The sequence below is a fragment of the Nasonia vitripennis genome, chromosome 2 (assembly GCF_009193385.2).
Source record: "Nasonia vitripennis strain AsymCx chromosome 2, Nvit_psr_1.1, whole genome shotgun sequence".
NCBI classification, from domain to species: Eukaryota; Metazoa; Arthropoda; class Insecta; order Hymenoptera; family Pteromalidae; genus Nasonia; species Nasonia vitripennis.
This window is the reverse complement of record NC_045758.1, coordinates 34,663,728-34,669,161: the sequence shown is the minus strand read 5'-3', so window position 1 is coordinate 34,669,161 and position 5,434 is coordinate 34,663,728.

Genomic DNA, 5,434 nt, shown 5'->3' with positions numbered 1-5,434 from the left:
GCAGTCGCATGGTTGTGATATATATATATATATATATATATATATATATATATATATATATATATATATATATATATATATATATATATATATATATATATATATATATATATATATATATATATATATATATATATATATATACCCAGAAAACATCGCATGCTGAGCAACATCAGCGCAACCGTTGCTCGGCGCGTTTGCCGTCATATTGCCGTCATTTTGCGGTCAGCTTTTGTCAGGTGCACTGTAAGCAGGCAAATTGTCAGCACGCGTGCCGACAAATTGCGGGACATGTTGAAGTGACAATTTGCCTGCAATTTTTCAGTACACTGCGCTGTTTGTTTGCAATGTAACTTATAAAAAACAGCGATGATGTTGCAATGCATTTTGTTGTTCAGAAATTAAGTAATTTTTTTAATACAATATCCCGTTTCGGAGCAAGGATGCAAAGCAGACGCCATCATATTTGGAGATGTGTCTTCTGCAGCAGTCTACGTTTACTCTAGCACCGCGCAGTAGTACAAATTGGAGCAGCAGTAGAAGTTTAAATAAATATATTTACAAGAGTTATAAAACGAAAACTATGTGTGTAGTGCAGTTATTAACTCTAGTGCAGTATTTCTCATGAGTTTTGTGCAGTTCGGAGTCTTCAAAAACATAACCATGAGTATGTATACTTTGACCTAACCTCACAATCAATCTCAGTCATATTTAATCAAAATTAAAACAGAGATTGATTGTCCTAACATTGCATTTGAATTATTCTATAAAATTGTTTACTTCAAGTAATTTGTTTATTTAGCAGGGTCAGTACAAAGTTGTAGCAGTAATTGAACATCGGCCAACAAACTTGAACATGCGGTGGGAAGAGGCTGACCATAGGAAGCAGCTTTTTGGAAAAAATAAAATGTATGGTGCATCAGACAAATATCTTGGTCTTCAAGAAAATGTTGGCTTACATTCCTGCAATCATGTGAAAACTTCCTCTTTGGGTATCGTGTTTTTTAGAGGGAAATCAATAAAACTACGTTGGATCACCTTCATGTAGTCACTGGAAAAGCAGAAGTTATCATCGAGGGTAGCAACAGCATAGAAGGCCTGTCCAGGCGGCTGTACAGGAAAGCCCAGCCTTATCAGCTGCGAGTGAAAAGCTGACAGTTCATCAGTCTCCAGCAACATCAACTGGACGACTCTCAACATTTCCTTTTTATTTGCCATAGATTCCCATCGTATAAATTTACAGTTTTTGTTTACAATATATTTGTAGTTGCAGGTTCACAAACGGAGAGCAGATTTAAGAAGCTGACCATCCATCGCACTTTCCAATAACATCATCTTGGAGGACTCTCAACTGGATTGCTATCTAGCAGGTATGTGTTGAACAAAATTTGTTAAGTCAAGTTTGCTGAGACAAATAGCTTTGTAATATATAGCCAGACGCGCATACCAGTTTGCGGGTGTGTCTTTACAGGTAAAGTATGACACAGAGTAGAGTTAAATGAAATCTGCTACGGTAGATAGTTTTGTAATAGGTTTTATAATAACTGTAAAAGTTTAGAGACCTCAATCTAAAAAAGAAAATTAATTTCACTAGTCAAGAACCTTTTAGAATTCATACACTGACAAGATTTTTCAATTCTTTTTTGGATAGAGGTCAGTAAAATTGTACAGTTGTTATAAAAAGTATTGCAAAACCAGCTACCGTAGCAGATTTTATTTAACTTCACCCTGTGACACTGTTTACCTGAACAGCCAGAGGCGCATTACCAGTTTGCGTGTCTGGCTGTTCAGGTAAACAGTGTCACAGGGTTAAGTTAAATAAAATCTGCTACGGTAGATAGTTTTGCAATACTTTTTATAATAACTGTACAATTTTAGAGACCTCTAACTAAAAAAGAATTAAAAAAGCCTTTCAATGTATGCATTCTGAAAGGTTCATGACCAGTAAAATTAATTTTCTTTTTTAGATAGAGGTCAGTAAAATTGTGCAGTTATTATAAAAAGTATTGCCAAAGTATCTGCCACAGCAGATTTCATTTACCTCTACTCTGTGTGGCTGTTTACCTGTGAAGCCAGAGGGGCATTACCAGTTTGCGCGTCTGGCTGTTCAGGTAAACTGTGTCACAGGGTTAAGTTAAATAAAATCTGCTACGGTAGATAGTTTTGCAATACTTTTTATAATAACTGTACAATTTTAGAGACCTCTAACTAAAAAAGAATTAAAAAAGCCTTTCAATGTATGCATTCTGAAAGGTTCATGACCAGTAAAATTAATTTTCTTTTTTAGATAGAGGTCAGTAAAATTGTGCAGTTATTATAAAAAGTATTGCCAAAGTATCTGCCACAGCAGATTTCATTTACCTCTACTCTGTGTGGCTGTTTACCTGTGAAGCCAGAGGCGCATACCAGTTTGCGCGTCTGGCTGTTCAGGTAAACTGTGTCACAGGGTTAAGTTAAATAAAATCTGCTACGGTAGATAGTTTTGCAATACTTTTTGTAATAACTGTACAATTTTAGAGACCTCTAACTAAAAAAGAATTAAAAAAGCCTTTCAATGTATGCATTCTGAAAGGTTCATGACCAGTAAAATTAATTTTCTTTTTTAGATAGAGGTCAGTAAAATTGTGCAGTTATTATAAAAAGTATTGCCAAAGTATCTGCCACAGCAGATTTCATTTACCTCTACTCTGTGTGGCTGTTTACCTGTGAAGCCAGAGGGGCATTACCAGTTTGCGCGTCTGGCTGTTCAGGTAAACTGTGTCACAGGGTTAAGTTAAATAAAATCTGCTACGGTAGATAGTTTTGCAATACTTTTTATAATAACTGTACAATTTTAGAGACCTCTAACTAAAAAAGAATTAAAAAAGCCTTTCAATGTATGCATTCTGAAAGGTTCATGACCAGTAAAATTAATTTTCTTTTTTAGATAGAGGTCAGTAAAATTGTGCAGTTATTATAAAAAGTATTGCCAAAGTATCTGCCACAGCAGATTTCATTTACCTCTACTCTGTGTGGCTGTTTACCTGTGAAGCCAGAGGCGCATACCAGTTTGCGCGTCTGGCTGTTCAGGTAAACTGTGTCACAGGGTTAAGTTAAATAAAATCTGCTACGGTAGATAGTTTTGCAATACTTTTTGTAATAACTGTACAATTTTAGAGACCTCTAACTAAAAAAGAATTAAAAAAGCCTTTCAATGTATGCATTCTGAAAGGTTCATGACCAGTAAAATTAATTTTCTTTTTTAGATAGAGGTCAGTAAAATTGTGCAGTTATTATAAAAAGTATTGCCAAAGTATCTGCCACAGCAGATTTCATTTACCTCTACTCTGTGTGGCTGTTTACCTGTGAAGCCAGAGGGGCATTACCAGTTTGCGCGTTTGGTTGTTCAGGTAAACAGTGTCACAGGGTTAAGTTAAATAAAATCTGCTACGGTAGATAGTTTTGTAATAGGTTTTATAATAACTGTAAAATTTTAGAGACCTCAATCTAAAAAAGAAAATTAATTTCACTAGTCAAGAACCTTTCAGAATGCATACATTGACATGCTTTTTCAATTCTTTTTCGATTTAAATTAAAATTAATAATAAGAAATTAAATGATGCTATTATTTTTTACTGTTTTTTGAATTATTGAATCATGCAATAACTTTGTCTTTTACTTTATAAATTCTTTTCTTATATTGTTAGCCTTTCTTATAATCATAAACTGAATAAACTTTATATTTTTTAGGTGTATTAACAAAATCATCGCACGGACGGAGGTTCATCAGAAGGTTGGAGAGCTTCGGTGCCTTTTAAGGGTTCAAGGGATGAGCCTCACAGGGAAGGGCGAGGTCGGGGCCCTTTCCAACCACCCCCCAAAAAAAAAAATTAATATAATTTCTTTGATTTATTTCAGGATTTCCTTTTGCAATCCATCCGCAGCCCACTTTCGTACTAGTTAATCTATACATCAGGTAAATGTTTATTGAATATATTAATTATATATTATAATAACAATTTTAATATTATATTTATTCATTATTTGTTTTACAGGTTTGCTGTTTACTACTTCAATAACCTGATGTCCATTGGCAAATAATTTTATACTTGTTGTATTTAAAAAAAATGTTTTAATGTTATAATAAAATTAAAAAATAAATAAATTTGTAGATTTTTGAATTTGCGCGCCTTTATTTGTAGATTTGTAGGTTAGGAACGCTCGCCGAATGCGCATCCGCGCTGTCAAAATGACCGCAATATGCCTGCAATATGACGGCGTGCACGCCGGCATTTTGCGCGGCGTACAGCGCCGCGATCCGCGCGCTCGGCAATTTGACCGCAACTTGACGTCAAAAAGCCGGGGTAGTTTGCCCGCTCGTGCGCGGCGTGCGCGACGTCATGTTGCCTTCAAATTGCTTGCATTTTGCCTTGCGATGTTTTCTGGGTATATATATATATATATATATATATATATATATATATATATATATATATATATATATATATATATATATATATATATATATATATATATATATATATATATATATATATATATATATATATATATATTATATATATATATATATATATATATATATATATATATATATATATATATATATATATATATATATATATATATATATATATATATATATATATATATATATATATATATGTATACGATAGGTACTAGTACTAGTGTACTACCACTCTCCACTCCGACCGACGGTAGCTGACGAGGTGACGAGTCAAACGAGGGACGACTGTGACCGTGTGACGAGTGATGATAATTATTGCAACTTCAGTCCCATCTGAACGACTATTTTCTACAGCTGGATTGATTATGACTTCAAATAGGAACCGTCTACTACCAGAACACTTTCAACAATTACTTTTTTTAAATTTACTACCTTTAAAGTACTGGAAACTTTAATAGCTAATTTAATTAATCTTTCAATTAACGTTCCAAAGATAAAGAATGTAAATTAAAAATTACATTGTAAATTAGAATAGAAACAAGGACGTAAAATAATTTTTAATCAATGAAAATCAAACTGTGTTTATAAATGACAATGTAAAAGTATTATTAGTATACCAGAATTTTGTAATGACAATAACTTATTTTAACAAAACTGTAAGTTTGTAAGAGAAATAAATAAATCATATAATGTATATTTCCTTTATTGGCAGTAGAAAAGGGGGGTATTTAAAATTTAAATAAATGATTTGTATTCTTTTTATTTTAATTCATTAAAAAAGGATATCGATATTTGCGTTCTGATATATCAGACAAATCGATGTTCGCTGTTCTGATATTATCGATACGTAATTATCGATATTTTATCAAATATCGACAGCCCTACTCTGTATAGGACAGAGTTGCTGCAGATACGGAGTGTCCCGCCCCCGAGCGCTTTAAAGGTTAACAACGGTAGCGCTCTGCTTCA